The 26,886-nt window shown below is 41.4% G+C and overlaps 1 long non-coding RNA gene and 1 other non-coding gene across 3 annotated transcripts; one reads left to right on the forward strand and one right to left on the reverse strand.

Annotated features, from left to right (window-relative positions):
• Window positions 1-3,080: 3,080 nt before the first annotated feature.
• Window positions 3,081-26,868, reverse strand: LOC118146835 (uncharacterized). Of its 2 annotated transcripts, XR_013525307.1 has the most exons (4): window positions 26,741-26,868; window positions 11,267-11,347; window positions 6,779-6,892; window positions 3,081-3,658 (listed from the first exon to the last, which is right to left on the reverse strand). It is a non-coding gene; the product is annotated as an uncharacterized LOC118146835 (long non-coding RNA). The 2 variants fall into 2 exon arrangements; XR_013525308.1 differs by lacking the exon at window positions 11,267-11,347 and having other exon boundaries at window positions 3,086-3,658.
• On the forward strand, window positions 24,986-25,084 carry LOC118147086 (small nucleolar RNA U13). The gene has a single exon (XR_004733252.1). It is a non-coding gene; the product is annotated as a small nucleolar RNA U13 (small nucleolar RNA).
• Window positions 26,869-26,886: the final 18 nt, after the last annotated feature.

The raw sequence follows: 26,886 nt of genomic DNA on the forward strand, positions 1-26,886 counted from the left end.
GCCACCTCTAAAAGACGCAAGACTCGAAGACACATACTAGCATCAAAAGAGGGGTCCTATGCCCCATGTCATTCAGCTTTGTTGTGGCCACAGTCATCACTGGTGGCAGCTGACTGGTGACGGGGTGGGTGCGATTTTCTGCCGAATGCTGGTGATTCAGGATGAATAGCAAGTTCTGAACTCAGGAATACCATCTGTCTTCACAAGGATTTTCACTTATTTGCCTTAAAATTTGTAGAAGATTTAAGTAAAGATCCTGTCAGCAAAACCTAACACCACCATCCTGAGATAAAGATTTGCTAACCTTTCTTCTAGATCAGAACAGCAAACGTGATGCAGGATTCCCTGAGGTTGGAACTGGATTGACACATGTTCCATATTCTGTTTTTGTGTACTCAGCTTCAACTGCCATCCTTTATATTATCCTGGGGGAAAGGGGGAACCCACATAAATAATAGATACTGGATTTGGCCAAGATCATTAGGCAAGGGTGCCGTTCCCAAACAATGATGCCTTGCAGGCACAGGGATGGAAAATTATCCCAGGAATGCGATACCACCAAGTCTGAACACAGAGAGGACGCGACATTGGCACAGGCCTGCTGGGTCTTGACTTCAGCCTGCAGAGGAGCTGTAGGAGGCTGGCAGACTCTGCTCACAAATGGGAAGGCATGTCTGCCTGTGGCTTTTCCTCTCTGCCACTTCAACACCGTTTCTGTGGGGGTGTGTAGACATAGCTTGAGGTTTTGTATCCACCCTGTCAGTTGGTGAGACAGAGAAGAGATGGGCTGATGGCTATTGGGGCACTATTGCAAATAGATGGGGCATTGTTGGAGGCCCATAGATGGGGCACTGTTGGAATTATATTGGGAGGGATTGTGAGTGCTGGGAGCTTCCATTCAGCTTGCTCTTCTTCAACATTCATGCTCCTGTAAGATGAAATTCACATTATGCTTTTATTTATATATTTTATTGTTATTATTATTATTTTGAGATAGGGTCTTTCTCTGTCACTCAAGCTTGAGTGTAGTGGCATAACCATGGCTCATCGCAGCACTGACTTCCCCAGCCCAAGCAATCCTCCTACCTCAGCCCTTGAGTAGCTGGGACTACAGGCACGCACCACCATGTGAGCTAATTTTTAAATTTTTGTAGAGTTGGGGTCTCACTGTATTTCCCAGGCTGGCCTCAAACTCCTGGACTCAAGTGATCCTCTTGCCTCGGCTTTCCAAAGTGCTATGATTACAGTCATGAGCCAGCACATCCAGCCACATCATCCTTTTAGAAAGACACATTCAGGCCAGGTTCAGTGGCTCACAACTGTAATCCCAATACTTTGGGAGGCCAAGGCAGGTGGATCACTTGAGGTCAGGAGTTTGAGACCAGCCTGGCCAACCCCATCTCTACTAAAATACAAAAATTAGCCATGCATGGTAATCCCAGCTACTTGGGAGGCTGAGGCAGGAGAATCACTTGAACCCAGAGGGTGGAGGTTGCAGTGAGCTGAGGTTGTGCCACTGCACTCCAACCTGGGTGACACAGCTAGACTCTGTCTAAAAAAAAAAATTTTTTTTTATTAAGAAGGACAAATTGAAATAGGTCTAGGGGAGACACAGAAAATATGCTTTAGGTTAGGACCTGGCTTGTGTGAGAGGGAACAATAACTGCAAACGTGGAAAACTGGTAGAGAGAAAAAGGATGAAACTCATTTTGTATCACTCTCAACAGTAACTAGGATGACAAATGGAAATATCAAAGGAAAGTTTCCACTCAATAGAAATTGAGTGTTTTCTGATAACTAGAACAGTGAAAAAACAGAGGGGTTCCCGGTGAAAACACCCAGAGTTCAAATTCCAGGTCTGACTAACCACCTCTGTGACAATAGGCACGTTAGACAATGACTCTGAGCATATTTTCTCACCTATAAAACTTGTATGCTTTTGACGATTTCTTGTTGGTGTTACCAACTACATGCCATGTTCTAGAGACCACGTTCCACCCAAGAGTGTAAAAAAAGGAGGGGCGGGGGGAACAAGTGCTGCAGTTTGCCTTCTAGGGGGAAAGAAAGAATAAAAAACGAAGTGAAATACCCACTGCACAGTGATCAGCATGATGAGAACAGCACAGCAGGGACAGACATAGCTGTAGGTAAGGTATGGCTGTGTGTGAGCTAGTACAAAAACTCTCTCCCTCCTAAGGCATCAAGATTGAATGAAAATCACGCATCTAACACCATCCACATACAGTAAACAACAAGAGAGAGGCACTGATCCCCTGGCTCTTTGGTGTTCCATGGCTCTGCAATGGATGAGCTGTAAAGAGAGGCACTGATCCCCTGGCTCTTTGGTGTTCCATGGCTCTGCAATGGATGGATGAATAGGTTATGCCTCTCATCTGTAGTATTATCTTGAGAAGTAATAAGCCAATGTATGCAGTGTGCTAAGAGCACAGTGAGCCTTTCAGGCCATCTGAAAGCAGATAGCAACAGGAGTTGTGCTCTTGTTGGGAATGCTCTAAGGACAATCCCATTAAACACATCACAGGCAGGGGATTTATTGCTCAGATGGGAGGTGACTACTAAGGTGTGAACAAGTGGGAGAAGGTTTCCTTGAGCTGGCAGAGCTCATTGACTACCAGTGTTAGTTTCTCTTTTGCATGAGTTCAAACAGTCACCTGAATCATTCTTACTCTCTAACAGTTACTTGTTTTGTTTAACATAAGTTTCAGCTGAGAACTGAGACAAGCTGACCAGAGCAGGCACTCCTGTTCTCTGCTCTTGGCTTCACTATCTGCACTGGAGGCCTGAGGACTGCATATGACCATCAACCTCTCTCTCAGCTCACACACTGTACAGTTCTTGAACGTACATGGGATCTGAGCAAGGTGAGTGGCTCTAGGATGAGAGTAGACTGAAATGATCCATGAGAGGAGAGGTGCCTTCCACTCTGCAGATGCTCCTTACAGCAGCAGTCTCAGCATCAGCACAGGGACACGTCACCAGGCTGCTGGGTCAAAACTGCCATGCTCGGCTACAGCTCCTGCTGCTACTGCTTGGTCATATTTATTAAGCACTCACAGTGCTCCAGGCCCTGCAAGCACTCTTCATATATGTCCTTATGTTAACCAGAGTTCCCCAGAGAAACGGAAGCAATAGTACACACGTTGAAAGAGATTTATTGTAAGCTATTGGCTTACATGAGTTTAGAGGCTGAGAAGTCCCATGATCTGCCCTCTGTAAAATTCAGGAAAGCTGGTGATGTAGTTCAAAGGGCTGAAAGCTGGAGATAATGTAGCTTCTAGTGCAAGGATGAAGGCCTGAGAACCAGAAGTAGTAGAGTCAGGAAAAGATCAATATCTCAGCACAAGTAGTTAGGCAGAGAGCAAATTTCATCTTCGTTGGTTGTTTTGTTCTATTTAGAACCTCGATGCATTAGATGATGCCCATTGACACTCTAGAGGGCCATTTGCTTCACAGGGTCCACTGATTCAGGTGCCACCCTCTTCCAGACACACCTTCAGAGAGACATATCCAGAAATGTTTCACCAGCTCTCTTGGCATCTTTTAACTCTGTCCAGCTGACACATGAAATTAGCCATCACAGAACTTTTTTAACATTCACAATGATCCTATAGGGTTAGTACAGGCATTTCCCCATTTACTGTGGAGAAAATTGAGATGGGAAGAGGATAAGCATTTGCCCAATGCAAGTAGCTAGAAAATGGTACGCTGGGACTTAAACCTAGACCCATCTCATTCCAAAGCTTGATTTCATCAACCTTTGTAAGTCATTTGTGTTTTTAAATAAGTTCAAGTGGCGTATGCATGTTCTCACTCATAGGTGAGAGTTGAACAATGAGAATACATGGACACAGGGAGGGGAACATCACACACTGGGGCCTGTCAGGGTGTTAGGGGCTAGGGGAGGGATAGCATTAGGAGACATACCTAATGTAGATGACAGGTTGATCGGTGCAGCCAACCACCATGGCCCATGTATACCTATGTAACAAACCTGCAAGTTCTGCACATGTACCCCAGAACTTAAAGTATAATAATCAAAAAAGTATTGTTTGCATGAAAAAAAATAAATTCAATTGTCAAGTGGTGTAATGGCTATCCCGTGGGTGCTGCATTCTCACTCACATGGTTGGGGGAGAGGGAAAGGGCGGGAGTTGGCATAGTTAGGCTGGGACTCTGCATACTCCTGCTCATGATGAGTGTGTTCCATACATGAAAGTCATTGTGGGTCTCATGGACCAGGGCAGAGCATGGTCATGGAGGGGAAAAAATTGGGACTTACAGCCCTGGCTGCTTTCATTACCCAGAATCATAAGTATTGTCCTGTTTACCTTATAGATCCTACAGAGATAGGAGGGAGAATTCCTCAAAGGCTGGGAAATTTTATGTGGGCCAGGATAGTAGATTTGAGTTGGCCCTCCAAACAAAAGGCAATTCCTATATGGCCGAGGAGAATGGCCTCCCCACATGTTTCCAGGGACATCAGACCAGCTGGACTCGGCTTTCACCACTGGGATGTCTTCTGCAACCTTTGACACCAGCCCAGGAACTACAGCACAGCTCTTAGTGAGGCTGGCCAGGGATTCTCCTCAACATCTGAGAACATCGTTTGAGTATGAGTTTCTGGAAAACACATTTATCTATTTCTTCTGCTGTCCTCCCATAAAGGCAACTTCCTACCCACAGTTGAATTCCTTCAGCTCTTCTGAAACCCCTCTAGTCTCTTAGCCCCCAGGAGGTCAGAGGGGTGTAAAAGATGTCTTGCTTTCTGTCTGAGCTCCACTGTATACCTCTGACTTCAGTGGAGAGCAAGCAGAAATGTAAGGTCCTGTAATACCCAAGTCCTCCCCACATACTCTTCATTCCCTGGGACAGTTATTTCTGGAGAAAAGAAAATGGTGCCTCTTTCATTGAGACGACTTATAGGCCATGTGGTTAGGAGCTGTCAATGGTGTCTGGTCGACAGTTAGCAACAAAGCAGAGACCCTGTTCCCTTTATAACCACAAAGAGCTGAATTCTGTCATCAACTTATTGAGCTTGGGAGATTACCGTAAGCTACAAATGAGAACCGTGGCATGACTAATGGCTGACTGCACCTTTGGGAGACCCTGAGCAGAAGATCCAGCTAAGCCATCCAGACTGCTGGTCGGCAGAAATGTGAGCTCATACGTGGGTTTTGTTTTATGCCACTAATGTCAGGGACCTTTGATACTCGGTGATAAGTAACTATACAAAGGGGAAAAAAATCTCAGCCTCATAAACAGATAACTACATTGAGTTCCCTAAAGGGGTATTTTTTGGGGGGTGAAAGTAGACAGTTCCAGTGAGTAAAGATGCTCCTTGACAAGATACACGTTTAACTATTTCCGTTTTTTAATTTTTAAATTCTTTTGTAGAGATGAGGGCTCTCACTTTGTGGCCCAGGCTGGTCTCAAACTCCTGACCTCAAGTGATCTTCTTGCCTCAGCCTTCTAAAGCATTGGGAATATATGCAAGAGTCAACAGGCTCAGCAATTTAATTACTTTCTTTCTTGGATAAAAATGTACCTATATAAAGGTATACCTTGGATGATTTGAGTTCTCCAACAATAGAGAAGAAATTTTTCAAATGACACATCAATTCCAACTTAATATCCCCATGGAATATGAAAAATGAAAAATAGAAAACCAAGAAAAACCAGTAAAACTAATCAGTAATAACAGAACCATTTTTAAACTCACGTCCTTAAGGTCAAAGTTTCCATGCAAACATTTACTTAAGATGAACGTATAGACATTTTAATAGGAACTAAGGGCAAATAATCATTGAACTATGTTTTCCTCAGTTCCATTTTACTTCTTACTTTTGTCAATGCCCAGCCATGTATTTTTCCATGCTACATCTTATATTTTAATTGTGCTTCTTTAATTAATGCTATTTTACGTTCATAAGTCATTCCATATCTCATTGCAATCCACTAAGGTGTGACTAAAAAACACAGATTCCGCATCATAAAACTTGGAGTCAAGTATAGGATCTGCTTCTTAACAGTTGAGATCTTTTTAAGCTGGTGGCTTAACAGCGCTGAGCTCCCTTTTCCTGAGCGGTAAATACCCAATTTAGAGTTGTGAATGTCAAATCCAATGTGGATGTAATGTATCTCAAGCCTTGTGAAGTGGTCAGAGGTCTGTGAACTCCTTTCTCTCAGAAACTCGCAAATACATAAAATAGACCCAGAATAATTTTAGCCCAACAACTGCAGCGAGGCTGCACCAGGGCAGCGTTGCATGTGTTTCCCATAGCTGCCACTACTGCGGAGAGCTTCCGGGCCTTGCCTTAAAATGAAGACGCTCCTAGCCCTTCAGAGAGTCCTCTTGCAGGGCGGAAGCATGCGCACTTCCATTCAGGGACAGTCTTAGCCTCCTGCTCGCTGGTGAACAGCCTCTTGCATCCAGCATGTTGGATAAATTCAGCCAGCCTCTCCAGATCCTCAAACAGGGGTGCATGCCCTCTGGGGAGGTGGCTGAGATGACAAGTCTCTTTATGGCCTGGCACTCACCACTGCCTATCTTCATCAGATTTGAACCCTTCTTTATCCCTGGACCTGTCCGCCCAGCCTTGGGCACAGCTTAGCCACTCATCCCAAGGAGCTGACATAAGACAATGAACAGACCTCAGAATCTGGGGCAGCACTGCCCTGATGATCCCCCACTGCTCCTGACCCTGACATTCCACACTCCTTCCCTCCACTCAAAATCCATCCGCTCATCAGCCATCACCTCAGCCGTTAGTGGTGTTTTCTCCATTGACTTAGATGTCTTCCTCAATCTGAGCCAATAAGCTTTCTCTTCCACCGCTGACTCCTAGGCTATGCCTTTCTCCTCCCACTCCAGCTAGGGGAGAATTAGAAAAGGTACAGTTTGAGCATCTTCATATTGCTAATTTATTAAATAAACATTTCTAACCAACACACTGTATAAGCTTGGAAAGTTTTTAGGAGCTTCACCAAGGTTAATTCATTTAATCCTCACAAGACATTAGAATAATAATAATGGGGACTATTTTTATTCCTCTTTCTCAGATGAGAAAAACCTAGGCACAAAAAAGTTGAGTCCCTTCCCAGGTCACACAGCAAAGAAGTGAAGGCCACATGGAAAGGCAGGGATCCTGGCTCCCACATCCATGCCCTTAACTGCCACACCACACTACCTGGATTCTCCTTCTGGGTGGGTGAGTCCTTCCTACTGTGGGCATTGGAGACATTATCTGAGGAGTCTGGTGCCGGATTCTGCCTGGATTCTCCTTCTGGGTGGGTGAGTCCTTCCTACTGTGGGCATTGGAGACATTATCTGAGGAGTCTGGTGCCGGATTCTGCCTGGATTCTCCTTCTGGGTGGGTGAGTCCTTCCTACTGTGGGCATTGGAGACATTATCTGAGGACTCTGGTGCCGGATTCTGCCTGGATTCTCCTTCTGGGTGGGTGAGTCCTTCCTACTGTGGGCATTGGAGACATTATCTGAGGAGTCTGGTGCCGGATTCTGCCTGGATTCTCCTTCTGGGTGGGTGAGTCCTTCCTGCTGTGGGCATTGGAGACATTATCCGAGGAGTCTGGTGCCGGTAGGCACAGCTTCCTTCACAAGCAGGCACCTTCCCTGATTCAGTTCATTATTTCACTCAAACACGCCATCATCTAACCATGTCCTGCTGCTTAAACTTTTGCTCTCTCACTAACTCTAAAACATTACCTTCAGGCAAATCATCTGGGGGAATTTAAGTTGATTTCAGTTTTCCTCTATCTTTGCACAAGGCATTTAATTTTTTCGTAGGTTAGCTTTTTGTGGGAGGTATTCAGAATGACGAGCTCTAAGTCTGAACAGTGAGCTGATGGCACCAGAAATATTGAATCAATTCATATTGCCACATGATATTAAATGGCTCACTCATAATCCCAGGGAAACTGGCTCTTATAATGTCTACATATTTTTAATTAGGTTTGGAATGATATCTTAGAGATGCTTAATTCACATTTCCTTTATTGTCAGTACAATTGTTAGTATGCACTTCTAGGTGAGAATTTTACTATTTGAATTCATGTATTTCATGCATATTTAAATAGTATGACAGAACTTTTAAATACACATATTAATCTGAAGGGTACAATGCACTTTATCTTTAAATAGGTCATGCTATTCTGTTTCACAAAACAGAGCTTTGGACTTTAGGCTACAAGAAAGCTGAAATATACGAGATAATATTGGTTTTATGTGTATTTTCTGAGCACTCAATATGTGCTTGATAATCAATCGACTTACAAAGTCTTTTCCAACCTTAGTTCTGTGCATAATAATTGTTCCTCACACACGTTGAAAAGGACACATCTCATCCCTTATGATGGAGGACGCAGGAGGGAGGACAGAGCATAGGTGGGGATGTTGAAAGGGGAATGAATATTCCAGAGCTGCTGGAGTCCAGAAGTGCTTGGGAGCTGCTCTTTTCCTCCGCATGTTTAAACTTGGATTCCAGTTGACTTCACAAACAATGGACCCCAGGCTCACGAACATCCTGGCTGAAAGTGCTGTGAGTCAAAAGAAAGCCCCCAGCCAGGGTGTTTCCAAGGAAAACCCTTGATGTAAGGACTGTGTGGGGCACCTCCCCCAAGCATGGAGGAGATTTCCTGCTGCTGGAGGAGGTGAAATTCTGATGATGGGGGCTTTGGGCTGCGCTGATCTGCTCCCCGGGAGAGGGAGGAAGCAGCAAGCATGCCTTGCAAACCGGGCTGAGGCTGAGGGCACTTCTAGCTTGAATAAGGTCGAGTTAATTATGAGGGTCACTCTTGCTGCGACAGACATTTACACAGGTGCCAGATGTTGGCCAGGACTTCTCAGCTCCTTTGTTGAGATCTCAGCCAGCATTTCCTGGCCACGTCAACAGATGGTTCTCTGAAGCTGGCTGGGGAGGAAAGACCTCTTGATAATGAGCTCTCTCGTCTTCTCATGTAGGGAACTTGCATTCCTCACAGTGAAGGATGGAAGCCCTTTGGCCTTGCCCTCCTGCCCAGCTGATGTGATGGGGGCAGGTAAAGGGGTGATATGGGAAGGGGGGCTGTCCTCCCAGTACAGAAATAGTCTCATTACCCAAAGTAGGACTACAGATTCTAAGTGCCAATTTCTGAGGCTCAGGTTTCCAAAAACCAGTATTGGATTCACAAAGAGAATAACTACCTTGTCAAAGGTTGCTACCCATCCCCAGTTGGTAGTACATTCAAGGGCAGGTCTTCTCTGTCCACAGTGAGGTCTCAGCCCTTAGATCAAATGATTGATAAGGGAGGAGGAAGCCCCCTGAATGATGAAACCCCCTCTCCTGTGGAAATCATTTGATCTACGTCATGCTGCATTGGGAGTTCCATTCTCAGATAGGTTGCTCTGGTTGTTTCCATTGTCCCTTCGCAGATAGCAATACTCCAAAAGTCTGGCTTTTCCTGGTAAACCTTCCAGTGCCATTGAAGAGACACAACTGACTTGGCCTTACTTCTTACGTACAATGGAGCCAAATTTCTTACCTTTCACTGATTTAAAAAATATTGCAAATGCCATTAAATTTAAGAAAACATACAGTGGATGCAGCATTCAGCTTCATGTCGTCCCCCCAGGAGGGCTCGTCTTTCCTTTTAGATCCCGCTCTTGCTCTTCATCATTAATTCGTTCCTCTTCATTTTGATTTCAAACATTCTTCACCGTCAGTTGATAATTGATAATGAATTTGAAGAGCATAATGAGTCCACATAAAGGATGAGGTTATTTAATGTTTTCCAGATGCAGGCGGCTGTCAGGAGAGCAAAGGGAAAGGGCATGCTGGGTCTGGAAACCCTGCTGCTCCTGCGACAGGTGCTCGGGGTGCAGGCTCTGATTTCCAGAATCCACATCCGAACTACAGAGTGAAGCCGAAACTGAGTGAATGATCAGGAGTGTTTGCAGAGTTCAGCCACGGTGTTACCACGTTTTATTCAAATCTCCTAGTCCAAAAAAGAAAAGAATACCATGTCCTGTTTCTATCTCAGTTCCAGTGTTTCATTTTGATCAAAATTGCAGTTGCAGAACTGACAGATGAGAGTGAGTGCTTGCAGATGTGAAGACTAAGGTGAAATAACGCAGGGACGACACCTGCAAGACTGGGTTAATGTCACAATACAGATTCGGTCAGTTTTAGTTTCCCAATTAATTTTTCCTTGAGAGATGATAACTTGTCTTGAATTCCAAATTTGTTTCTGAATCAGAGATGTAGGAAGACCGCACATCCCATCTCTGAAATTTTAGTTCCACTGCTTCTAATTCTGCATTATTGTGGAGTTTAACTTTCTTTCCAGGCTTAAAAAGGGCCATTTGAAAATTGATCATACCTACAAATATAAATCTATTTTAAGATACTTTTGAAGGATGACAAGTTTTTGAACTGTTTTTTCTAGTTACCACATTTGTGAGCAACAGGAGAAGTTAGGAGACTCTGGGAACCGTGTACAATTTAACAACTAGAGCTAAAACTCGGCACCTTCAATTTTCCCAGTTTGCCACTAGAGTTGGAGGTGAAATAAAGTAACAAAAGCCTGCAGCCTTCACAATAGGTGAATCCCCTGAACGATTTTCCTCTCCTCTGCTTCCACCTGCTTTTGGCATCAGCATCTCTCCGCCCTGAGTGTTTAATCCTCTTAGGGTCCCATTCTGTCTGGTTGCCCTGAATCTCTGAGAATAGAGGAAGGAATTGGCTCCGATTGAACCATTTGGCAGGAAGAGCAGACTGGGTTTGTGATCCGCTTAGGACTCCTGTGCTCAGCACAATGGCATGGAGAGAGAATGGTGGGCTTGTAGGCACCAAGCTGGTGGGAGAGAGATGTGGGCAGGGCCCTCCCTGTCCCTGCAGGGACACGTGCTCCGCTTCTGTTCCCAATGTGCCAGACTGGCCCTGGGGCTGGTGAGCTCAGAGCCTCAGCATGAAAGCTGCTCTAAACGTTAGAATAAGATAATATTCTTAAAAGTCTTATTAGAAACTTTCATGGGAGGCGATGGGTTTTAGGCAATAAGGATCTGTCTATGTATTCCTTTTATTTACTTTACTTCTGCTAAGCCAAAGGGCTCTTGAGTCCCTCCAGTTTTCGAAAGGTAGGCAGTTAGAGCATTTCCAGGACATGCATCCTTATTACCACAGTGAATGGCAGCTCCCGCCTTCAGAGCCTCAGTGAAGGAAACCCCCGTGGTAAATTAGCCACAGACTCACAGTGCCGGCGCAGCACAGCTATTCACACCGTGTCACCCGTCACGTGTTTCAGCTGCTCTTTCTCTGCCCACCATGTAATCTCTGAAAAAAAATAGAAGCTTTTTTGTGTGCCTGGGGTGGGGGTGGGGACCGGCCTTGCAAATTCCCCTGCATGGATGCAAAGCTGGACCACAGTTGCCAGGGAGTTGTTTCAGCCTCCGTGGAAATTAAGGAGCTCATGGAAGGAGCTTACTCTCCATTTATAGTGAGTTCAAGTGGGACAATAGGTCTGTGTGACTGAGGATTACTCAGCCAGCCACAAAGCAACAGGACCTTTTAAGCTGAAAATCAAAATTGTGCATCTAGTGACCCCACCTCAGAGGAAGACAGAACGCCATAGGGAAGGAATTTTTTTTTCTACTCTCATGATGGCAAAACTTTCTGAAGATGTAAATATCACTACTAAGCCTCAGCCAGAGCCTTTTCAGAATCCAGGCTGCAGAATCACCTTCCCTCGGGATCCACCAAGGAATGGTGAGGGCTGCCCTCAGTGATGACCCAGGCCCATGGTGCAGAGGTGACAGAGGGGTGAGGTGGGCTTGGAGGCAGGAAGAACACCCTGCGGAGGGCAAGAACACCTATGATCAGGCCCAGAAGTTTCTTTCCACTTTGTTGGTGCTAGATCTCCAATCCCAGGGAGATAGCTTTGGAGACTCCTAGGTTAGCAAAGCACATTTAGCAAAGCTTGTAGAGGGGGCATCCATGTGTCCTGCTCACTAAAGGACATACATATTAAAGCAAATGTGTCTCTAAATAATTTCAAGACTTTCCTATGTCAGGGTGGCATTAAATCTTACCAATGGCACTTGCATCAGACAGACATTCAGAAAGTCTTGAAATTATTTCCACCAACAAAGTGGAAAGAAACTTCTGGGCCTGATCATAGGTGCTCAGAAGTTTGTTTTTACAGGATATAAAGTGTCTGCTCCCTGCCTTAAGAATAAATGTCTGCTAAAAAAAATAACTATTTTTAAAACACAGGAACTTAAAGGAAAAGTAAAAGAATAGGTTAAGTGTCTGCTGAAAAGACCACCAAGGCTGTCATCTAAGGGCCACCATGGAGGACCCAGAGCAACATGGCAGATGAGTCTTTATGTGCAAACTCAGCTGCAACATCCTTGGGGGAAGAGATTCTTCCTAGGTAATGATGGGTGGGTTCTGAGCCCCCTAGCCCCTGTTTCACTGCAAGAACTACCCCAGGAACTAAATAAGCCACAGACTCACAGTGCTCAGCACAATGGCATAGAGAGAGAATGGTGGGCTCGTAGGCACCAAGCTGGTAGGAGAGAGATGTGGGCTAGGCCCTCCCTGTCCCTACGGGAACATATGCTCCTATCCTGTTCGCCATGTATCAGGCTGGCCCTGGGGCTGGTGAGTTTAGAGCCTCAGCATCAAAGCTGCTCTGAATATTAGAATAAGAGGATATTCTTAAAAGCCTTATTAGAAACTTGCATGGCTTTAAGAATAAATGTTTGCCAAAAAAAGATAATAATTTTTTAAACACAAGTTTATCTATATAACAAACCTGCACATGTACCTCTGAACTTAAAAGAAAAGGGAAAGAATAGGTTAGGTGTCTGCTGAAAAGATCAAGGCTGTCTTGTGCCCTAAAGTCATCAGCCTATGCTTCTGCTGTCACCTGGCAGACCCACTGAAGCTGATCATTACCAGGAAGAGTGCTAAGCTAGGGCTATCTCCCTCCGTTTGAACAGTGTCCGCCTCTGGCACCTCACGTGGCTCTGACTGCCACCCTTAGCAGAACCTGCAGAGAACACATAGGCTGCTGCTGCCTGGTCGGGGATGGCAGGACAGAAGCATTAGTCCAGCCAACTGTGGTGTCCTGTTCCACAAGAGCAAAGCTCATGCATCGTCTTCATTGAATCTGATAACATCCTGGGAGAAAGATCAAGACAGATACAACTGATTCCATTTTTCATAAAAGCATATAAAAATGGTTTAAGTAAGTTCCAACATGACAGAAGCTCCCCACAATGGTGGTAGAATTATTCCAACCTTCCTCCTTCAGTTCTGTGAGTGTTTTCATTACATTTAGAATGGAATGGATTGAGGTGTACTTGTTTCTCAAATCACAGAATGCTACAATTAAGTAATACTGTTGTGTCCCAATAAATAAGTAATTTTTGTTCAAATAAAAGGAAAAACAGATGGTAACAAACTTATCTCACTTATTCCAAGAGCTGTTTCACCCTAAAAGCAGCCCATGCTACAAAGGCAAAGCTGAGATCTTCCTTCCCCTCCCCATCTCCTTCTCATCTCTACTCCCCTCCTCTGGCTCACCCATGTGCAGATGATTTACCATGACAACTTTGCAATGAGCCCAGAGGAAGGCTCAGAATTCTCAGGGCAGCACCTTAAGCAGCTAGTCCCAGTGCTTGGAGTTTGCCCAGGAAATGACAAATCCACTTTAATATTCTCAACATTTCGACCAGGTGACACATTAACAAAGTTCAATCAGAAAATGTAAAAAATTATGATCAAAATCTTCCTCCTATCACATTCTCCATCTACTCTGTTTCCTCCAGCTCCAAGTTCAGACACAATTAACAAGTCACCATAATTGTTGGTTTCTTATATATTCTCTCAGAGATGATTTCCTTTGTGCTTGTACAAGCAAATACAGATATCTATTTCCCCCACCTGAATATTGCCTATCCGTCTGTCTATAGCTAGCCTAACAATAAATCTTAGAGATTTCCCCATCGGTACACATAGAAGCCTTGTTCTTTTTGTAGTTGCATTGTGTGACTGCATTATGATATATTCAATCAGTCCCTACAAATGGATATGGGTTGTTTATATTCCTTTGCAGTCACAATGAGACACATTTGCATTAATGTGTTTGCCCTTTATTGAACAGGGCACATGGCTGCCTCTGTGCTGAGCTGCCCCTTTGGCGGAGAAGGTCAAATGAGGTAGTAGATAATTTGGTATTAGAGGTATTAGATTATTTTGAATGTATATTATTTCTCATGTATACAGCTATGTAGGATATATTCTTACAAGTGGAATTTCTGGGTCAAAGGATAGGTGTATTTATAATTTACTAGGTATCTCCAGATAGTCATCCTCAGTGGTTGTACATGTTTACAAGCCTTCTAGTTCTATATGAAAATGTCCCTTTCCTGGCAGCCTGACCATAGCTATTTCATCTAACTTCTTTTCTTTCTGCCAAACTGCTGAATTAGAATTTGTATCTTAGTGGAATTTTTACTGAGTATTTATCTTACTGTGAGTGAGACTGCACAGTTTCTATTACGTTTAAGATGCATTTTTATTCCCTTGTTTCTGTCATCTTCAGTTTTGAACTCATTAATAGATGACAGATGCTGTGCTGCTAAGGAGAAGTGGACTGTTCTGAGGTCATACCCAGCCCTGTCCGAGCTTGATGTTAGAAGGATGTGCATCACCATGCCAGCACCAGCATGTAGTACACACCTGTGGACCTTGAGGGAGCATGAGCTTCAGCCACAGAGGAGAGGAACGACCTTCTTGGCCCAAGGAACAGCTCAGCACAGACGCAGCGCTCTGCTGGTCCATGGCTTGTCTGGAAATGGAACATGTCTGCATGACGGGACCCCAGGTCCCATGACTGGAACATGGGCCTAGACAGTTAGGATGGAGTCAGATAATAGAGGGTCTTAAGTTCTGTGCTATAGAATTGGGCTTTGCTCTGCAGGTTGTGGATGACAGCGCCAGGTACTGGATAGAAAATCAATACCTTAATTGCCCCTAACTACTAATGCTGTGCACTGCTGTGTGCCCTGGACCTACATTTAAATTTATATTCGTAAGCAGCACATATTAAAGAGTCAGTCACTAAAAACCATTAGTTGCTGGGGATTCTGGAGAGAGAGACTCTAACAGTTGATAGTATTGTGGTCCAAAGTCTGGTGTTGAGTTGTCCCGCCAGGAGCCAGCCTCGGTCCTGTGTCACAGATCCTACTTCACTCTCAACATAAGCTGAAAGATGCCGCTTTCTAGAATTGAGATTGGAGAGAAGAGAGGTAGGATCTGCCGTCATCCCAACCTGGGTCTGGTTAGAGGGCAGTGGGGTTGGCTCTAGGGCCCACTTCTTCTCAAAACGGATTCTATAGGTTAGTAGAGAAAGGAAAGAGAAGAAAACAAGAGAGAAATTAGGCAACCTGAAGTCTAGAAAAATTCGAGGCTTTCAAATCTCAAGATTTTCATTTTCTAGTCATTCTTCCTTGAGACAGTAAGGTCCAAAATTCATCAATATTTGCCAAGAAAAGAAATGGGTGTCTTTTAATACACAGCCATGCCTCACTTAACAATGGGGATACCTTTTGAGGAATGCATTGTTAGGTGATTTTTGTCATTGTGCAAACATCACAGAGTGTACTTATCCAAACCTAGAAAGTAGAGCTGGCACACCCAGGCTATATCATATGGCCTATTATTATTGTTCCTAGGCTACAAACCTGTGCAGCGTGTGACTGTACTGAATGCTACAAGCAATTCTAGCACAATGGTAAGTATCCGTGTATCTAAATGTAGAACAGGTGCAGTAAAAATACGGCATTATAACCTTGTGGGACCACTGTCATATATGTGATCAGTTACTGACCAAAAATGTCATTATACAGAGTATAATTGTATTTCAAACTTACATATAACCTGCTTTTGAATTAAATCATTTTAAAATTATTTCTATGTTACATGCTTCTTATAAGTGTGAATAGTCCAAGTTGATAAATGTATTCTGATTTCATACTATGAACAGGAAGTGGGGGAGGGCAGGAGGTTCTTTAATATTTCTGAACCCACATATTCGTCTGTTGTGCCAGTGACAGAAGTTGGGGAATCCTATGGTCTCTACTTCAGGGGATTTCATGTAGAAATATAAATCTACCAGTGAAAATGAACAGGTTTCATTTACTAAGTCTACTAAGATCTACTAAGGGTCTACTAAGATCATAGATGTTGATTTTATTGTCAAAGATTACAAAAAGAAATCATAAGAAGAAATGTTCCAGCACAGACACACAAGACCATTTAGATAATTCTGATTCACATTTGAACATCCCAATGTGTATGAACAGGTGTGTGTTTGTGTGTGTGTGTGTGTGTGTGTGTCTCTCAATAAGCACAGAGCAGAGAGCTGTTGCTCAGTGGTTCTCTGTCCCAGGGTTTCCCCTTCACTTAGCATTCTTTATTACCCTCTCTCGCCCTAAGGAGACAGATGGGCTCCACACTTGTGCTTTGCCAGAAGTCATTACATCGATTCTCAGCAATTCTCAGGGCTCCAAGTCCTCCTGCCTTTCACAGCTGATGGTGAGGACTCCCTGGGTGGATGAGTCTGTGAGAAGTTGGCCTTCAATATTAAAATAATGAATAGGCTTTAATGTGATTCTTAAAAGCCATTCAACCAGGAAATTTTGGCTTAGATGGAAGAAGCAGTTTTCAGTGAGTTCTCATTTACATATGACTTTCCAACTGCATTCTTTTAGGAACACGGAAATCTAGTGGCTTGCCCAATTATTGAATTTAAACAATTGAATGAAAAACTTTTTCCCCTTGTTAATTTTAGGTACTCTGTACCAGCCAAACAATTATCACTCTTCCTCTGCCTTATAATTTTCGTCAAGGCTGTTGTAACCTCTAGTTATCAGATGAAAAGGAAATTAATGAAACCAAGGACTGGGCTGTGCCATTGCAGCATATTCCTTAATGTTTAGCAATCATGGTAATCTACACATGTGTTAGCTTATAGAATGCAGACTGCAAACATGTCACTCCATCCTCACGTAACCCCAAAATTATCGATAATGCTTTTTTTTTCAGATGCCGAAACAATCTAATTGAGTTTCCCAGGATTCTATAGCAGCCACTAGTGCCTGTTGTAGGAATCACACCACCCTTAAAGTTTAAGCCAGACAGGAACATTGAGCCAACATTTTTCTTGCATATGTCCAATTCCCATTCAAGCACAGTACACTTTTATACACAATATGCTCTTTGACGAACGTCCAGAGCAATAGAAGTGAAAAGTTATGCCCATTTTTAGATGAGAATCTACCAGGATCACTGTTCCCATGGAGCCTTGCACCTGCTTTCCCCTGCCAGTGAGTGCATCAGTGCTGTCTGCTTTCATTCCAAAGATCTTTCTCCTTTCTTTTATTTTTTTAAGCAAAAAATCCAAACACTCAAATACTTACAACAAAATACAGAAAAAGTTAACATGTAGTCATTTTTTTGTTCTGGGTTTAATTAAAATGAAATATGTAGATGGTAAAGCTGCATCCATCTTTGACACCCAAGTGTAAACTTGCTCACCTCCCCAGAGGACCAGTGTCATGAATTTGGTGAGTGTTCCTCTAATTTATTTTTTTATGTTGTAATTGCATATGTATTCATAAATAATATATAGGACTGCTTTCTGTGTTTTTAGATTATATAGAAATGGTGTCATCCTGGAAAAACCACTTCATTTCTTAAAACTCAATATTATATTTTCAAAATTGATTTATTTTCATTCATATGATCAGCATGTAGCTGAATTTTATTTAAATTTTAACCTTTATTTTTTAATATGAGCTGAATTATTTTATAGTTAATTTAACTACTAGATATATTTATATTTATTTCTGCAATTGTATATCTGTTTTCCATTTATCAGGCTTTTCTTTGAGACAACTTCTTACTTTTATTTATTACATTTGCATGAAGCTAAAAGATCATGAAAGGTGTATTCCTGAGCTTGTTTTCATTTCAACCTCGAAGCAACCATTCTAGTCCTATTTTTGTCATCATCCTGAGACCCTAACTTGTGTGTGATCCTGGGCAAGCTTCTCCTTACCCTCTTCTCTTTCCTCATCCAGTTGGCCTTGCTCTGTGGCCAGGGGTTTATTCCACATGCCAATCATCTTTAATAATGATGCTAACCACAGCAGTAATGACACATGCCATTTATTGAAAGACTGCTATAGTTTAGGCAGCATTCCTGGATAATAATAGGCTGTGGATAAACACTAAGCTCTAAACCAATTGCAAAATATACCCAAAAGTCAGATATTTTTTCTTGCCCTGTTAGCTGGACTAATACTGTGTTTCGATGGGAAAAAAAATATGTATCCAAACATACTGATAATCTCTGGTCTATGAGCTTGGGAATACACTTGAAACTGTCATCCCTCAAACAGGATAGAGATGTTAGAATAAAGATGTCTTGCTCTTGATTCATGCTCATTCTGTTACTGTGATGAGTTCTTGAATTAATCACTTTCAGATTCTTATCATTGGCAAGGTTCAGCAGTGGATATGATACTCTGAGCTGATAACTCATTAAATCTCCAAGCAAACCACCAAATCATAGTCATTCTTTCCATCTGTGTTTGCTTTGGATCCAGAAGATCCTGGAAAACCAACCTATTGTTTGTTCAGCTTTGATAAAAACAAAAATTTTCTAACTTCAAGCGAAGAAATGTTTGAGCAGGTTCATTTGATATAATAATATCTCTTGAATGTGTGGGACTTGAAAGAATTAGAAATGCACAAGCTTGAAATAGTAACTAGTTCCCATTTTTGGGAGATTTTCCCAGAACTACTGGTGAATTGTTCTCTTCTAACATAAACATTTAGTGCTATAAGTTTCCTGCTCAGCATTGCTCCAGCTGTGTCCCACAAATTTTCTTATGTTGTATTTTCATTTTCATTCAGCTCAACATATTATTTGAATTTTTTTCCCTGATACTTCCTCTTTAACCCATAGATTATTTAGAAATGTGTTATTTAGTGTCTAAGTGCTTGAAGATATGTCTGCTATTTTTCTGTTATTGATTTCTACTTCGATTCCATTGTGGTCAGAAAACACAGCCTATATTACTTCAGTTCTATTGTATTTGTTAAGCTTTATTTTATGGCCCAGGATATCTATCTTGCTGTCTTGGTTCATTCTGTGTTGCTATAACAACACATGGCAGACTGAGTGATATGTAACAAATAGAAATGTGTTGGCTCACAGTTCTGGAGGCTGGAAAGTTCAAGACTGAGGGGCTGGCATATGGTAAGAGCATTCTCGCTGCATCTTAACACGGCAGAAATCATCACACAGCAGAAGGGCAAAGAAACGGTGAGAGAGAGAGACAAAAAGAGGCCAAACTAATCCTTCCATAAGAAACCCACTCCCATGATAATAGCATTAATCCAATCATGACAATGGGGCCCTCATAGCCCAAGTACCTCCCATTAGGCCCCACCCCCTAACACTACTGCATTGGAGATTAAGTTTATCAGGCATGGACTTTGGGGAACACATTTCAACCACAGCATACGGTAAATGCTTGGTGAGCATTTGAAAAGAATGTATATTCTATTGTGATTGAGTGAAGTGTTCTATAAACTACTGAGTTGTTCTACATATTTTCTGATTTTCTGTCTAGATAGTGTTTCTATCAGTTTTTGCCTCACATATTGATACAGAAGTGGGCAGAGAAGTGCTGGGAAGGGAAGGCTATGCTCCCTGGTGAGGGCTTCACCCCTGGGCCTGTGACCATGGACCTAAGTGAGGACAGGCATTTCTGTTTTCCTGCTTAAATGTTGCCTTTCCAAAGACCACCCTGGCCAGCCACACCCTCATCCTGTGCCTATAAAGACCCGGAGACCCTAGCAGGCAGGAACACAAGCAGCTGGACATTGTTCATCAGTGGAAGAACACACAAGTGGCTGGACGTGAAGAGGACATCCAAAGGAGCACAATGGAAGAAGAGCTCACAGACAGACACCGGCAGGCCATCAACTGACAGAGTGATGTGGAGTTTGGTTGGAGTGATTAGAGGGAGCTGATCCGACTCCAGGAGAAAACCACCTTCCCACTCCATCTCCCTTCTGGGTACCCCATCTGCTGAAAGCTACTTCAATTCAATGAAATGATGCATTCATTCTCCAAGCTCATGTGTCCTCTGATTCTTTTGGTACACCAAGGCAAGAAACCCCAGGATACAGAAAGCCATCTGTCATTGTGATAAGGCAGGGTGTCTAATTAAGCTGACTGACACAAGCTGCCTACAGATGGCTAAACTAAAAGAGCACTCTGTAGCACACACCCACTGGGGCTTCAGGAGCTGTAAACTTTCACCCCCAGGCACTGCGGTGGGAACAGAGCTCCACAAAGTGCCAATCTGCATGTTCCCCTTAGGGGTTTGAGCAGCAAGGCTCCGAAGAAGTGAAAGATGTGAGCCACAACCCCATTATAGGCTCTGTGAGTGGGACAAGGGAACTTTTTTCATTTCAGTATGTTGTAGCTCTGTTGCTTGATGCATAATTGTTTAGGTTTGCTATGTCCTCTTTGTGGATTGACCTTTTGTCATTATATAATGTCCTTCTCTATACCTAGTGATTATCTATACTCTGAAGCATAATTTTTCTGATTTATAAAAAGAATTGCTGTTTTCTTTCAATTAGTGTTTTCATGGTATATCTTTTTCAAACTTTCATTTTTAACCTACTTACATTGCTATAATAGAAGAGAGTTATTTTTAGACAATAGATAGTTAGGACATATTTTAAATCCACGTTGGCAATCTCTGTCATATAATTGGTAAATTTACATCATTTACATTTGTTGTGACTACTGATATGTTAAACTAAAAGTCTAATTTTTAACTTTCTTTGTGTTTTCTGTTTTTTAATTTCTTTTCTTTTTCTTGCCCACCTACAGGCTACTTAATTTTTTTAGAATTCCATTTTTATGTATGTATAGTATTTTTGACTATATCTATGTGTATAGATTTTTAATAATTCCTCAAAGTATGATATATAACTCATTAAAGATGCTTGTATATAACTCATCAAAGACCATTGGTGCTATTTTACCAGTTTGAGTGAACTGTAAAACCTTACTTCCTTTTAAGTCCCTTTGCCCTCCCCCATTAATAGTATAATTGACTTAAATATTTTCTTTACATAATTCAGAACCATACCAGAAATTTGTGTTGTAATTTCAGCTTCAAAGTCAAGCATAATTTAGAAAACTTAAAAAAGAAAAAATTCATTCACAAGTATTTTTTTGCCTTTTTCCATGTTTTTTTATGCTTCCTATTGTTACCAAGATTCTGCTTTTGATTTCCTTTTCAGTTTCAAGAACTTCCATTAGCCATTCTTTTAGTATAGGTCTGCTGGTGACAAATTCTCTTTGTTTTTCTATATCTGAGAGTGAGGTTTTTTTTTTTTTTTTGAGACGGAATTTCACTCTTGTTGCCCAATGGTGGGATCTTGGCTCACTGCAAACTCCACCTCCCAAGTTTACGTGATTTTTCTGCCTCAGTCTCCTGGGTAACTGGGATTACGGATTACAGGTGCCCACCACCTGCCCCACTAATTTTTGTATTTTCAGTAGAGACAGGGTTTTATCAGTTTGGCCAGGCTGGTCTCAAACTTCAGACCTCAGGTGACTCACCTGTCTCAGCCTCCCAAAGTTCTAGGATTACAGGCATGAGCCACAGCGCCAGCAGAGAGTGAGTTAATTTTTTTTAGCGAGTCCATTTCTAAAGCCTATTTTGGCTGAATGTAGGACTTTATGTCCTTTTCTTTTATCACTGGAAAAGTTTGTGCCACATCCTTCTGGCTTCCATTATTCCTGATGAGAAATCTATGTCATTTAAATTATGGGTTTTTTTTTCTCTCTTGCTGCTTTAAAGATTTCTTGTTTGAATTTGGTTTTTAGAAATTTTATTATATTGTGTCTTGGCAACTATGGCTTTGGGTTTTTATTGTTTGTGATTCACTCAGCTTCTTGAATCCTTAGGTTTATGTCTTTTGCTGTATTTGGAAAATTTTTAGTCATTACTTATTTGAATAACTATATTGGTATATTTTAGTTGTTTTTTTTTCATTCAAGTTGATATTTTCCTGGTTCATTATATGATGAGTGATTTTCATTTGTATCCTGGACATTTTGGATATTCTGTTATAAAATTCTCAATCTTATTTAAATTGTCTGTTACAGCAAGTGTGTGTGTGTGTGATGTATATGTATGTGACACACACACATATACATGCAAATAATATTGTATTACTTCATGCTAATACTGTCATTTCTATTCTTTCCATGTGTAAGTGCCACACCACACTGCTAGTGTGTTTGCTTTGATATTCTGCTCTCTTTTTAAGATGAAAAGTGTCTACTTTATTTAACTGTATTTATTTTTTCTATCACAACTTTTTCTTTGTATACGTCTAAATTTCCATCATATATATATATAAACAAAGCCTTCCTCTTTCACTCAGGCTGGGGTGCACCATCATAATCTCAGTTCACTGAAACCTCTGCCTCCTGGGTTCAAGTTATTCCCCTGCCTCATCCTCCCCAGTATCTGGGACTATAGGTGTGCCCCAGCACTCCTGGCTAATTTTTATATATTTAGTAGAGACATAATTTCCCCATGTTGGCCAGGCTGGTCTTGAACTCCTGACCTCAAATGATTCACCCACCTCAGCCTCAGAAAGTGCTGGGATTACAGGCATGAGCCACTGTACCCAGCCTCCATCTGCTATCTTATTCTTTCTTTCTAAAAAAAACTTTCCTCAAATTTTTGGCAGTAAATTCTCTCAGGTTTTGTTTGTCTAAAACTCTTCATTCTGCCTGCATTCTTGTAAGACATTTGCATTGGATAAAGAATTCTTGGTTGACTGATGTTTATTTCAGTACTTTGAAGATGTCTCTCCATTTTCTTTAGGCTTAGGTAACTTCTGATAAGAAGTTGTCTATAATTCTTATATATATTTTCTCTGTGTGTAAGTTGTTCATTTCTTAATTTTCTGGCTATTTTCAAGATTTTCTCTTTCATTTTTGGCTTCCTGATGTTTGGTTATCATGTAAACAGATATACATATAATGTTGCTTCAGGTTTCCTGAGCTTCTTCAGTCTGTAATTAGTTGACTGTCATTAATTAAAAAATCATTCTCAGCCAGTCTCTTTAAGTATTTCTTCTGCCCATCTTCCTCTTCACCTTCTCTAATGGTATGTATTTTATGTTGTCCCATAGCCTTATATCTTTTGCTGTATTTTTTCCTCTTTGTGTTTCACTTTGTTTAATTTGTATTTACCTATTTTTAGGTTCATTGATGTTTTGTTTTGATATGCCCAGTTTGCTGATAAACCCATTGAAAGAGTTGTTCATCTCTGATACTATGTTTTTTATTTCTAACATTTTCATTTGACTTTTGTTATAGTTTACATCTCTCTGCTAACATCCACCATCTGTTCATGCATTATTGTCTACTTGTTGTACTATAGTCTTTAGAATATTTAATATATGTACTTAAATATTTACTTATTAGTATGTTTAACATTGTTACAATAGTTCTAATATCAGGTCACTTCTGGGCCAAGCTCTGTTGAATGCTTATGAGCGCTGCTACAGCTCATAACGTGATGGTGTAAATGCTGTCCATCATTATCCAGAAAGAAAAATGCAGTGTGAAGATAGAAAAGGAAGAGATAAACCTATCGTATTTTAAAACACTTTGATCACAGAAAATTCAACAAAACTCAACAGAAATAATAAGAGTGTGGTAAGATCAAATTTTGAAAAATTAATAGCATGTTTCAAGCTGAACAACAATCAACTGAAAAATATTTTTAAAAAATAAAATGCCAGACTGGGTGCAGTGGCTCATGCCTGTAATCCCAGAACTTTGGGAGGCCGAGGCGGGTGGATCACAAGGTCAACAGATCGAGACCATCCTGGTCAACATGGTGAAACCCCATCTCTACTAAAAATACAAAAAATTAGCTGGGCATGATGGCACGTGCCTGTAATCCCAGCTACTCGGGAGGCTGAGGCAGGAGAATTGCTTGAACCCAGGAGGTGGAGGTTGTGGTGAGCCGAGATCGCGCCATTGCACTCCAGCCTGGGTAACAAGAGCGAAACTCCGTCTCAAAAAAAAAAAGAAACATCAATTCTCCCAACATTGTTCCATAACTTCAAAACATCAATCAAATGCCAGATATATTTTTAAGGCACTTGTTAAACTTATTCTAAAACAGTTTAGGATATACTATTCTACTATGTAATAGTCTAAGAAGGGTTAAGTCAACTTTAAAAAAGAGGAGCACAGAGTAGGATCTTGCTCTATGAGCCATTAAAATGAGCTTCAAAGACACACAGTAATAAAAGCAGTACGGCACCAGACAAGAAAAAACAAACAGGCCAATGAAGTGGCATAAAAGGTCTCAGACAAGATCCCTTGTATATGGGAACTTAATATATGATAAAAGTAGCAGTATAGATCAATGAAGACAAAGATGATTCAATAGACATTTCAGTAGTGTACTGGTAAACCAGTTCCCCAAAGGAAAAAATACTTGATTTATAGCATTTGCTAATTCCTATGGTATAAAAACTCCTAACACAGCCTATTACAAACTGCCAACAATTTAGCAAACAGCTTGCAAAATTCCTCAATATTTAACAGTTGGCTCTTGCCACCAGGAACAAGCTGCTCTAACACATCCCTAAGTGGCTTTCTTTGTGGAGGAAAATACAACCAGATTCTTACCCAATATCGTTTGGAAAGAGGTATTGTAGATGGGCAAAAGACCCAAGAAATGGAGATATTAACTGTAAAATAATCAAATAATGTGGAAGAATGTAGTACTGACTTTCAGAGGGGGAAGGGATTCTTAAACGTAACCTTAGATTCTTTTGTGGCTCATAGGCATATTGGTTTTTCACACTAATGTGTGAGATGTGCCTCCTTCAAGCCTTATTATAGCATTGGCACATTACCCACTGAATGTGAAAAAAAGCAAAACATAACATAACCTTAAAAGCAGAAAACCATAAGGCACAAGGACCACATTAAAATTAAAAATTTTGTCCATTAAAGGACACCATGGACAAGACAAGCAGGTATAAAAACATAAGAGAGGATATTTGCAATGAATACACTAAAAGAAGAGGCTAATATCTCTGGGAACTAGGAATCTATCAAGAATAAATAAAAGATGACCCAACCGAAAAATACATAAGAAGTAATTCATGGAAGAAAGGTCCAAAGGGCTGACAAACATACAAAAAGATATTCAAAATTATTAGTGATTAGAAAACCATACACAAAAATGATAACAAGACGTTACTTTGCACTTAAATGAGAAATATCAATTGAAAAAGTGAGAAAATTGCTGAAGATGCAGGACTATAGGAATCTCATGTGTTATTGGTGGAAATATGAACAGGGCAGCCACTTTGAAGATTAATCTGGAAGTACTTAGTCAATCTAAGTATATTTATAACCAATGACCCAGCAACTCCACTAGAAATATATTTTTAGAATATATGCCACTTCTGGGTATTTATTCTAGAAAAATTCTAACGCAGTAAAATAACATGCATTACAACCTGTTATTTGCATATGCGTAAGAGGCAAAGTAAGTGTTCATTCCTGGATGAATAGTATAGTAACATGGCCAAATATTCAAAACATAACAGAGTGAAAAAGTAAAAAAATACCATGAGCACAATTCCTTCATGTAAATTAAAAGTGTATGCACACAAAACAACATAGTTTTTTATGAGAAGATATACAAGTAATCACATACATATAAAGCACCTTATAATTGTGGCATATGGAGGAGGGAGGAATGGAAGCATGGAATGGGATCCTGTGAAGGCCAGCGATACCATGAGAACTCAAAACTCTACACCTGAAGTCCCAAACAGACAAAAGAACTATCATGAGGATGATGGATTAAAATTGTTCTACATGGTTCCTGGAGGACATAACTAGAGTAAGAAGCTAAATATCTAAGGGATAATAGATTTTCACTTGATAAGAAGAAAAGAAGTTTCTTAATGAAGCAATGAGTTCCTCTATATTGGAGATGCACATTAGTTGCTGAATGATCACTTGGTAGATGTTTTGGACCTAAATCTTGTGCACTTTCTCAAAGTCCCTTAACTGCTTCCTTCTGTCCCAAAACACTTCTCACTTCCTGTAGTCATTTCTGCCATGATCCCTGAGCAGATTGGTGCCTGAGTTGCACCCTGGGCTCCAAGGCTCATGTACCCAAAGGCTAAGCCCATGTGTGTCAAACCACCACTCCTCTTTTAGATCCAAATCAATGTAATCTCATGTCCCTTGGACTTTCACTGAAGAGCCAGTGTTACTACTGGGAAGTGTGAGGGAAATATCTTGCCTCGTGGTGAATCTTAACTAGTTAAAACTGGGAAAAGGAAGACAGTTTGGGAGACAAACTTGCTTTCTTTCTTTCATTTGTGAAATACCCCCAAAGAAGTGGTTAATTTCAACAGCCTCTCAGAGAAATACTCTGTGCCCCATGGACACACCTGCCAAGCTACTGCTAAGTTTCTTTGTGGCTGTGGTGAAGCAGCAGCCAGCACACCCAATAACGTGGCTCCTCTCATTCCCTTGTCTTGTTTCCTTGTACCCACCTCTGGATTTTTACCTCCCAAGTTAAGGGTTAGTGCTTTAATCCCTGCCTCTGGCTCTGCTTTCCAGAAGACCTTACTGAGGAGCAAAATTGTTGTCTGGTGGACTCAAGCTGGATGTGGTGATCTGTGAGGTCACTTACTCCTCC

This window comes from Callithrix jacchus, chromosome 13 (assembly GCF_049354715.1).
Source record: "Callithrix jacchus isolate 240 chromosome 13, calJac240_pri, whole genome shotgun sequence".
Lineage (NCBI taxonomy): Eukaryota > Metazoa > Chordata > Mammalia > Primates > Cebidae > Callithrix > Callithrix jacchus.